We start from the raw sequence: 12,278 nt of genomic DNA, 5'->3' as shown, positions 1-12,278 counted from the left end.
GTGAAACCACAGATACAGAGGATTTCTGTGTAAACTGTGTATTATACACAGATTTTTCAATTGTGTGGAGGGGTGGTGTCCCAACCCCTGTGTTGTTCTAAGGGTCTATTATATTACAAAACAAAAGATGACTTGGCTTTCAACACTGTGAACTGTGAGGGTCACATCTTTTGAAACTTTTTATATATTCACTGTGGTGGGAATGCTCCATAATAGGTAAAACAGTATACAAGCAAAAGTAAATCTTATCACCTTTTTTTTTTTTTTTTTTTTTTTTGCAGTACGCGGGCCTCTCACTGTTGTGGCCTCCCCCGTTGCGGAGCGCAGGCTCAGCGGCCATGGCTCACGGGCCCAGCTGCTCTGCAGCATGTGGGATCTTCCCGGACCGGGGCACGAACCTGTGTCCTCTGCATCGGCAGGTGGACTCTCAACCACTGTGCCACCAGGGAAGCCCATCACCTTTGATTATTCCTTCTATCCTCCTTCCTGACCATATCCCATCACCCATCTGCTACTTTCATAATATGATCAGAGTGAAAATGGAGGAGGAAGGAGTTCCAAGGGCTGATATCTCCAAATAAACACTGAAAAATGAGTGAAAACTTTCAAAATCAACTTTTTTGGAACTCTGGAAAATAGGCAAAAATTAATAGCAACCAAGCAATAACAGAATCAAGAAAAAGGTGACTTACACATGGAAGTCAGGTTTTGTGGTGTTTTAATTAGCCTTACTCCATTCCCCTTGCTGGAGTGGCAGTTGTCTTAGAGTGGGTACCTGTTTTCAGAGGGAGCAGAGCAGAGCTTATTTCTAAGAACTTGTGTGTATCTGCTTTGACCTATCTGAGGATTTCTCAAAGGCCTGACACAAGGTTTTGTTTTGTTTTTTTACCTAACTCAGAACTCTCTCAGGGTGGAAAAGGACTAAATAGAGGATGTTTGTCAAAAAATTTTAAGGCATATGAACAAACTGCTGCCTACTAGGGGCAGAGTATTACAGTTGGAAAAAATAATAGACATGCTGAAAGCTCAGGTAGAAAATCTGGGGAAAGACTTATTTTGGTGAATAAGAGAATTGAAAAACTCCCACAAATAACAGGGAATCTGGGAAGTCATGTGCACATGTTCAGAGAAGACCTGTGAAGGCCTTAAGCTTTCACCTGTGGCTGATCTTTTGGCTCAGCCCAACTAGGAAGTGAAAGCTAAGGTAAAGTTGTTAAGGGGGTTGGTAAGTATTGAGGGAGTATCCAGTGCACATATAATTTGCAAAGACCAGGAGAGTTTTTTCTTTTCCTTTTTCTTTTTTACTCCAGGCATTTAAGGAAATCTCTGTCAAATCACTAGTTGACCACAAGCTAAAGAAACAGAGACTTCAGAGGCCACATACAACAAAGAAATAGTCTTTAAATATACTTTAGAAAAGTCACTAAATAAGCAAGTATCCACGACCCACAGTAAGTAAGAACAACAAACCCTGAGGAGAAGGAAGAATCTGATTTTCAGAGTTAGCACATTATAATACTCACAACATCCAATTACAGCAAAAAATTATAAGCATGAAAAGAAATAAGAAAGTTGGTCCATAGCCAGAAAAAAAAATTAATAGACACTGTCTCTGAGGAAGCACAGAAATTGGACTCATTAAAGAAAGCCTTTAAGTCAGCTGTCTTGAATATGCTCAAAGAGCTAAAGAAAACCATGGACAAAGAACTGAAGGAAACCAGGAGAATAATGTCATACTAAATAGAGAATATTTTTAAAAAGATAAAAATTATCAAAAGGAATCAAAGAGAAATTTTGGAGCTGAAAAGTGTAACAGTTGAAATTGTTACACTAGAGGAGGAGCTCACAGCAGAGTAGGGAAGGCAGAAGGAAGAATCAGTGGACATGAAGATAGGTTAATTGAGAGTATCCACTCTTGAGAAGCAGAAATAAAAAAGAGTGTAGACAAATGAACACAGCCTAAGAAACCTATGGGATACCATTAAGCATAGCAACATATATATAATAGGAGACTGAGAATGAGAGGAGTAGAATAAGAAGAAAAATATTTGAAGAAATAATGGCTGTAAACTTCCCAAATTATAAAAGACATGAATCTACACATCTAAGAAGCTCAAAAAATTCTAAGTAGGGGAATTCGCTGGCGGTCCAGTGGTTAGGACTCTTTGTTCTCACTGCCAAGGGCCTGGGTTCGATCCCTGGTCGGGGAACTAAGATCCCACAAACCACGTGGCACAGCCAAAAAAAAAAAATTCTAAGTAGAATAAACACAAAGGGATCCACATCAGACCATGTTATAATAAAACTGTCAAAGGATAAAAATAAAGTGAGCATCTTGAAAGCAAGAGAGAAGCAACTGGACATGTACAAGGGTGAATTATTTCAAATGTTGAAAGAAGAGTTAACACCAATCCTTCTTAAACTTTTCCAAGAAATAGAAGAGGACAGGATACTTCCTAACTCATTTTATAAGGCGAGTATTACCTTGATAATAAGCCAGACAAAGACATTATGAGAAAAGAAAATTTCAAACCAATAACCCTTATAACTACTGATGTAAAATTTCTCAACATGATACTAGCAAGTTGAATCCAGTAGCATATTAAAAGGATTATATGCCATGACTAAGTGGGATTTATTTGAGGAATCCAAGAGTAGTTCAACATATGAAAAACAATCAATGTACCTACCATAGCATATTAATAGAACAAAGGGAGAAAACTATATGATCATATATATATGTGTAGTTGATTTACAGTGTTGTGTTAGTTTATATGATCATCTTAATGTAGAAAAAGAATTTAAAAAACCCACCACCCTTTCCTGATAAAAACACTAACGTATTAAGGATATAAGGGAATTTCCTTAACCTGATAAAGGGTATTTATGAAAAACCCACATCTAACATTATACGCAATGGTGAATGACTGAAAGCTTTCTCTCTAAAATCATGTACAAGACAGAGGTTCTTGCTTCTGCCATTTCTACTCAATGTTGTACTGGATGTTCTAGTCAGATAACTTTGGCAAGGAAAATAAATAAAAGTCATCCAAATCGGAAAGGAAGAAGTAAAACTATCACTATTCACAAATGTCATGATCCTATATATAATAAAACCTAAAGAATCCAGGAAAAAATATTGTATGATTTCAGCAATGCTGCAGTATATAAGATCAACCCATAAAAATCAGTTGTATTTGGGCTTCCCTGGTGGCGCAGTGGTTGAGAGTCCGCCTGCCGATGCAGGGGACGCGGGTTCATGCCCCGGTCTGGGAGGATCCCACATGCCGCAGAGCGGCTAGGCCTGTGAGCCATGGCCACTGAGCCTGCGCATGCGGACCCTGTGCTCCGCAACGGGAGAGGCCACAACAGTGAGAGGCCCGCGTACCGAAAAAAAAAAAAAATCAGTTGTATTTCTATACATTAAGAGTGAACACTCAAAAAAGGAAATTAAGAAAACAATTCAACTTACAATAGTATTCAAAAGAATAAAATACTTTGAAATAAAATACTTTGAAATCTAAGGAGGTGGAAGACGTATACTGAAAAGTACAAGACATTGCTAAAAGAAATTAAAGACCTAAGTAAATGGAAAGACATTTTATGTTCATGGATTGGAAGACTTAATATTGCTAAGATGGCAAAACTCACTAAAGCAATATATAGATTCAGTGCAGTTCTTATCAAAATCCCAATTTGTTTTTGTTTTTTTGCAATAATAGAAAACCTGATTCTAAAATTTGTGTGGAATTTCAAGGGATCCCAAAGAACCAAAACAGTATTCAAAACACAGCACACAATTCGAGGACTCAACTTTCAGTTTTCAAAACACAGTACAAACTTACAGCAATCATAATAGCGTGATTGTGGATAAGGATAGACATACGTACCAATGGGATATTATTGAGAGTCCATAAATAAACCCATATGTATATGACCTGTTAATTTTGACAAGCGTGCCCAAACCAATCAATGGGGAAAGAACAGATTTTTTCAACAAATACTGGTGAAATAACTGGATATCCATATGAAAAGAATGAAGTTGGACCCTACCTCACAACATATGTGAAAATTAAAATGGACCAAAGGCTCAGATATAAGTGCTAGAACTATAAAAGTATTAGAATAAAACATAGGGGTAAATCTTCATGATCTTGGATTTGGCAAAGAACTTTTAGATGTAACTCAGCATAAGCAACAAAAGAAAAAATAGTTAAATTGGATTTCATCAAATTTAAAACTTCTGTGTTTCAAAGGACATCATCAAAAGAAAATGAAAAGACATCCCACAGAATGGGAGAAAATATTTTCAGATCATATATCTGATAAGGGTGTAGTATCCAGAATACTGTATATAAAGAACTCATGCAACTCAACAACAAAAAGACAGCCCAGTTTTAAAAAAAATGGCCGAAAGACTTGTATAGACATTTCTCCAAAGAAAAGATACAAATGGCCTACAAGTACATGTCAAGATACTCATCATCATTAGTCATTAGGGAGGGCAAATTGAAATCACATGATACCACTTCATACCCACTAGGATGGCTATAATAAAAAGGAAAATAACGAGTGTTAGTTAGGATGTGGAGAAATTGGAACACTTTTACATTGCTGGTGAGAAAGTAAAATGGTGCAGCCACTGTGGAAAACAGTGCCAAACATTGAATTTCCATGACCCAGCAATCCCCTCATAGGTATATAACCAAGAAAATTGAAAGCTTATCCCCATACAAAAACTTGTACAAGAATATTCAGTATAACATTATTCATAATAGTCAAAAAGCAGAATGTCCATCAACCAGTGAATGGATAAACAAATGTGGTTTATCTATATAATAGAATATTATTTGGCCATGAAAATGAACGAAGTACTGACACATGCTGCAATGTGGATGAATCTCAAAAACATGCTAAATGAAAGAAGCCAGACACAAAAGGCCACATGTTAATTGCACTTACATGCTATTTACTGAATAGTGGGGGAAATAGGAGTGGGTACTTAAAGAGTATGGGGTCTCCTTTCAGGTGATGAAAATATTCTGGATATAGATAATGGTGATGATCATACAACATTGTGAATGTACTAAATGCCACTGAATTATACACTTTAAAATAGTTAAAATGATGAATTTTATGTTAAGTAAATTTTACCACAATAAAAAACCAAAGAATGTTTTTAAGAGATACCATAGCATTCCCTAGTATAAAGCTTTCCACATAGTAGGTGCAAGAAATTTTGCTTAATATAGTGGGTTGCACTCTTCATGGTAAGGTGCTGGTTGAAAGCTTATATCTCTTCTCTCGAATTCCCTTAAGAAAATAAAGAGACTTGAAGATTGAATACTAATATGAATAATGGTACTATTTGTGTGGCATTTTATAACATACAGGCCAGGGAAAAATCATTACCATTGTTTAAATGGTGTTGTTATTTATAGAAACTAATATTATAGATACTATATTGTATAATGTTTACCCTTTTAATAGAAAAAATCAGGTTCACAGAAATTACATCTGTTACCCAAGGTTAAAGAAATTATCGGTGCTACCATTGGGACTCAAACTGTAGTGTTGTGTCTCCAAATTCTTGACTCTTAAAACAAGGCAAAGACAAAGATTTCAGCTGAAAAACAGTACAGGAAATTCTGTTTCTTGGAAATACTACCCAATTTGTGCTGCCTCATATTAACTGCATGCCTTATAGTTTCTTTATCTGGATTACAGTGGAACATGAGGAAGGCCTCAGCTCTACTGAAGAAAGCAGAAATTTAAAAAGAATCCTATCTTGTTACCTTGCATTTTTACACAAAGCTAAAAAAAAATCCCAAAACTCATGTAATAGTTGCTGATCTATCTTAACATAGTCCCTTGATATATTTTGTTATTTTTCACAGTGTATTCCCTAAATGATTCCTGCACAAAAAAATGCAGGGCATTTTGACTACATATTAGTCCAAGTATTTGCTGAGATATCAGCCCAGTTTAGTCAACAGACAAATAGACTTTTTAAAGTTGTGAAGACAAATACAACATCCAAACTCAGGTACTCAGGGCAGTGCACTATGTGGACCAAAGCTAAAAGTAAGTGTGTGTTGCAGTGATAAATAAACCATGAAAATATCAGAAGTCTCTCTCAATGCATACAACAAACAGATAAGCTGTGAACATTCAAGATATTTATATTCTTTCATTAAAGTCTTTTTTAATAAAAAATGATCTTATAATAGATGGTTAATCAAATATTCTTAGTGACTGAACAGATTACTAATTATATAAGAATAAATATCATTTAAGAGTTCAGCCACTTTCCAAATACCTGAAGGTCCACAACAGGGAATATTTTGTAAATTTACTAAGCACAAATTCGAATTATATTAGCCCTTCATTGTTTGTATAAGAGAGTAAATCACTTAACTACTGAGTGGTCTTAGTCATACATACACACAAATATTGGAATGAGATATTATTTTCAACTTGCTTCTTGATCTTCATAAATCTTCTTGTCATGATGTTCTTGAATTTGGAGATTGTCAAGAGTGACAATAATCTAGTAACATATACTTAACTTGAAAACCTGATGACTCAGCAGGCACTTTTGGATCTTCGATGTAGGTAGAGTGACTTAGGTCAGAATGATACTGATATGTTTCGGTTTTCTTTGGGGGAGCTGAATTGATTTGCTGAAAAATTTAATAAGTCCTTAGTAGAGTGTCCTTCACTTACACTTTCTTACTCTTATGCATGCAGAAGATAGAAGATGCAGATGCACAATTCTCTAAAACATTTTGGTTATTTTAGCTTTCCAGTAGTATTGACTTGGATAACAATATATGAAGTAGTCTTAGGAGGAAAAGTTAAATGTAATATTTGATAATCAGCATGGCCTGTTATAAAAAGTAGGAATTCAAAACCTTTTTGGATCTGTAACAACACATTTTCTCTGACTCTTTTCTCCTAAGAGAACTTAAAAGGCCTTTGTTAATTATAAAAAATATTTTTGTGTTTGTTTTAGAAACTTTTGAAGTATAAAAATATATAAAGAAGAAAATACAAATCACCCATAATTTTACTTTGTTTTCCTGTGGTTTTTTTCTTTACAGAATTGTGATTGAACTTCATATGCATTGTTGTAGCTTGTTCTAGCATATGTTTGTTTTTAAAAATGAACAGAATCAAGGATTTTCTTAACATTTATAGACTTCTGTCATAAAACTACATGGGATATTAGAAAATCAGGGGTGAGACTCATAGAGCAAGAGCATGGATCAGGAACTGGTATGTCAGACCTTTGAATTTAAAATTTACTTTTGGGGAACTTAGAAAACATTTGTTAACTATCTTATATTTCACTGTCAGTGGAACTATAGAATTAGAACAATACCAAAGCATTTATCTAGACCATTAGGTCTCAACTATTTTTTTGGATGAAGACTCTTGTTTTTTGCTTCTGTTCTGTTCTATTCTATTCTATTCTATTCTAAGCAAATGATTGTAATTTTCTTCTAGAATCATATACCAGTTACAATAAATAACTTCATAGTTGCCCAGGAGTCTGTGATCTATAGGTTTGGAACCAAATTTATAGGCTACACCCTGTACCAGCAAGCAGGACTGTCCTTCATCCAAGCTAGAAAAACCAAGTAAATACATGTTTTCAAGGAAAGCATACAGGGATGAATTGTCAAGGTCTCTATTCTCCACCATTGGGTTTAGGTTTGAGTATTTTCTGATTAGATATGGATCATGCTGGGAAAAAAACACTCTATGAATATGAAGCAATTTGTACAGTCATCTATTTTCATATTTAGTAGAAAAACAATCAGTAGGTATTTATTGTGCACTTACTGTGTGCTTAGAACTCTGCTAGGTGCTATGTGAGGAGAAAAAAAGAACCAAACCAAGGGGTGTGGTGGCGGTCGTGGGATGAATTGGGAGATTGGGATTGACATATATACACTAATTTGTATAAAATAGATAACTAATAAGAACCTGGTATATAAAAAAATAAAATTAAAAAGAAGAAAAAATATTTGATGTGGAAAACACAATATATTGGTTTCAAAATTTTTAAAAAGGCAAAATTAAAATGAATAAACATTAAAAAAAAAGAACGAAACCAAATACAATGTCCTTCATTTCTTTTTTTTTTTTTAAACATCTTTATTGGAGTATAATTGCTTTACAATGGTGTGTTAGTTTCTGCTTTATAACAAAGTGAATCAGTTATACATATACATATGTTCCCATATCTCTTCCCTCTTGCGTCTCCCTCCCTCCCACCCTCCCTATCCCACCCCTCTAGGTGGTCACAAAGCACCGAGCTGATCTCCTTGTGCTATGCGGCTGCTTCCCACTAGCTATCTATTTTACGTTTGGTAGCGTATATATGTCCATGCCACTCTCTCACTTTGTCACAGGTCCTTCATTTCTTGAATTTGCAACTCTGAATTCCTAAATAAATCAAAGTAACACCTCTCATTTGGCAATAAGTTATATTAGTGCCTTGGCTACATTTACTTTTTTTTGCAAACTTCAAGGACTGCACCATTCCTAGGGTAAAGTGAAAAACAAAGTGGATCTATTCCAGGTGCAGACAACTGAGGGAGATCTCATCCAGGGGCAGCAGGGCAGAAGGAGGTTTCCTTGTAATCAAAAGATTACCTGGCTGCTATATAATGGGCACTAAGAAACTGTCATAGTTAAATCAGAAATGCTTCCAGGCAGACGTAGAGAACAAACATATGAATACTAAGGGGGGAAGGGGGGGGTGGGATGGATTGGGAGATTGGGATTGACATATATACACTACTACGTGTAAAATAGATAACTAATGAGAACAGACTGTATAGCCCAGGGAACTCTGCTCTGTGGTGACCTAAATGGGAAGGAAATCCAAGGAAGAGGGGATATATGTGTACATGTGGCTGATGCACTTTGCTGTACAGCAGAAACTAACACAACATTGTAAAGCAACTATACTCCAATTAAAAAAAAAATGCTTCCAGGGAGGGAACCACAATAATTCTCATATTTGTTTCTTGCTCCAATGTTGGTTTCATAAGAGGGATGGACACTTTGTCTTCCAGAGCTAGAGGTTATTTACCTGCTCTGGAAGTATGATGTTGCTATCTGAAGTTCTAGCTAATGCTTGCTGCAACTTCCTGGAAATAGATGTAGAGACTGATCAGTTTTCCAAAGTTAATTTTGCTCCTGTTTTAGGCTATCAGGTTTCAAACTGAAAGGGGAAGCTCAGTCCTGAATCTGATTTTTAACAGGGCCTAATGGAATCCTAGCTTTCCAATAAATAGCCCATAAAAATATTTATTAAAAGGTTAAGCAGAGGTCTTTTCTTATTCAGGGTGGTTAATTATTCCAGGTAACCTAAATTAATTACAATACAATGTAGGGAAAATTACAAAACAATCTTGAATTTATAAATTGACATAAGGGATTAGTAGATTAAATTGATGATTCTTTCTGTTATTTAGCTCTTGTATTCATTGCATGGACCCACTGCTTATTAGGGTCTGTGAATATGTGTAACAATAAAGGAACAAAGAAATGGTTCCTGCTCATCTGTAACACACTTTTTCTCACTTGCTCTCATTCTTACAATTGGACATTTTTCTCTATTTAAATAGAACTCCAGTTTCTATTTAAACATGTGTTTGTGCATTATCCACCTGCTCTCTTGCTCTTTCAAGTCACTTACCTCCTGTCTCACAGGTTCCTTAGGAACATTTTGGGAAGTGGTATTTAACCCCCCTCCCACCACTGCTTTGCTCTCCTTTTACTTTGCTACCTTTAATTCTCACGACTCATGATTTTAGTTTGGGATGAGGAAGATCATGTAGCCTATATTTCTCAAATCTGACTAATTTGTACATCATTTTCCCACATGGTCCATATTTACCGTGACACACAGCTTGCACTTCTTCCAAATGAAATTTATCTCCTGCCCCTTCCTGTTTTCCACGTCTGGCAGAGGACAGGCTTTCCTGAAAGCACAGCTGCTTGGCGTTCATCTGAGCTTTTTGGTGACCCAATGAAAGGGTGTGTTTTAATCACTTATTTACCTGTTGGTGAGGGAGGAATTCCTGCCCTAGGATTAGGAGTATGGCCAAACACATGACACCCAGTACCCGACAGATGAGACTGACAGTAGTTATTAGGCACATATACTCACAATCCAGAGGAGGACACAGTATACCATGCAGGGTGACCTTGGGGTTGCACTTGAGAACAGAGTAAATAACCACAGGCTGTGGGAGGCAGGTTTTATAGTATTAAGATGGTGTGGTGCCCCCCTGGTTCCCACAGGAGGATGTGTTTGTCTTGTTTGCATAATTCTGTGAGCTGGCAGGGAACTGCAGTCTACTACTCAGGGATAACTAGGAACTGTGCCTGGTCTTCTTGATGAGGAGAGTTACTTGGTTAGGGGGCCTTATCTGCAGGAACATACTAGGGAGGGGAACTTGCAGTTACACCATTTGAGGCCCTCCCAATTTTGTCACATGTCAAGGCAGCACATAATATTGGCTCTTAATTTTAGGCAGCAGTTGACTCCTTGACATCAGTTTAAACCTAGGTGATGACTAGGACTTCAAGGAAGTAGGTAGAGTGCCTCCTTAGGAAATAAAGTAGGCCCTTGATCAAAAGGGAGAGGGCACATGGTGAGGTGGTAGTAAAAACCATGAACTTTAGAAGTATTCCCCTTTATGGCCAATAAAGTCAATTGAGAGACCTGTGTGGCATTAGAGTAAGGAATACACATTCCCAGGGGGCATGAATTTAGACTAATCAATGCCTGTGGCAATAGTGACAACCACAAGGGGGTCCATTTGACTCTTTTTAACTTAAATAGGAGTTCTTTGAGGAGCCCATTATTCCTCAATTACTCCAGCTGCCTAGGGCTTATGGGGGAGGTAGAAGTTTCATCGAATGCCTTCTTCAAGAGCCCAGCATTGTGTATTCTAAGAAGTGAATTGAGTGTCTTGGTCACTATCAGCAATGTCTGGGGCTCTGAAGTTGATAAGGTGTCCTGGTAAGACCTTGTATTATGGTCTTAATATCATAGAGACATCTGTTACCTTGCTTTATATTTTGGGTATCTGTGAGGCAAGAGATTGCCAGAGTTCTTTACCCCAGAGGGGACAGCTCTTAGGCAGTGGTCTAAGAGTTTGAAAGAATGTCTAGGTGGGGCCATTTTCTGGCCAGGGCATGCTGAGATGATTGTATGAAGTGCAGCCAATTGTGCTGACATTTAGGTCTGGCCCCTTATCAGGGAGGTCCTGGTTAAGGGATGAAAAAGCAGCAACTCCCCAATTAGCTCCATCACCTACATGGTGGCAATACTATCCATAAAGTGTATGAATTTCTGTTGCTCGCCACTCATTTGATCCCAAGGGACTCTGAGTAGCCAGTGGGTCTGGAAGAGGAGTGACCCCTCCAGTACCATGGCATCTGGCAAGGGACTGAGAGCAAAGGAGTCCACCCCTTCCTGTAGGTGTGATATGCCAGAGGGACCAGGTTTGGCTTCATCCTGTAGCAAGGAGCCCTTAGTAGCCATGCCAAGCTTTCAAGGTGCTGCTTTTGTAAATCAAGGTATAATTGTCAGCTAAGTACAGAGGGTCGTGGGCCCAGGACCTAAACTTCCAAAAGAGCCAAGTAGGTGGCCAGCTATTGCTGAGGTAATGGTGTATAGCATGTGGCCAAGGAGGGCAGTGTCTTGCATCAGAAGTTTGTGGGCAATTTTTAGTTATCATGGGTGGTCCAGAGACTAGGAGACATGAGAGGAGGTTGCTTAAAGCCTCTAAAATTAAGTCTCAGGGTCACTAATGGGAGTGCCTGTTGTATGGCAATTTGGACAGATTCTAGAGCCTTTTTTGAGTGGCTGCTCTTCATGGTGGGCTGATCTGCAAGTAACAGATTAAATAAAATTTTTGAATGAGGAATTTGTTGTCTCCAGAGCCTAAAAAGGCCTAAAAGATGTTGGACTTGTTTTAACATTGAGGGTGTGGAGAGGATCAATAATTGTCTCTTGACAGTGTCAGGGGTGTAGCAACCCTTAGGTTACCAAATAATTTTTAGGAATTTAACCAAAGTGGCATGGCCATTGCATTGTATATAGGACAATGGCCCATGCCGCTTTTATGAGCCCTTTTATAAATGTGTATGTCCTGAATAAATGTGGCAAATGAATTTTCTCCTCAGGATGTCATCCATCTAATGTCATATCTGTGCTCATGGCGAAAGGTTGATACAGTTAAAATATT

This window comes from Mesoplodon densirostris, chromosome X, assembly GCF_025265405.1.
Source record: "Mesoplodon densirostris isolate mMesDen1 chromosome X, mMesDen1 primary haplotype, whole genome shotgun sequence".
In the NCBI taxonomy this organism is placed as follows: Eukaryota; Metazoa; Chordata; class Mammalia; order Artiodactyla; family Ziphiidae; genus Mesoplodon; species Mesoplodon densirostris.
Note: the sequence above shows the minus strand (reverse complement) of the source record.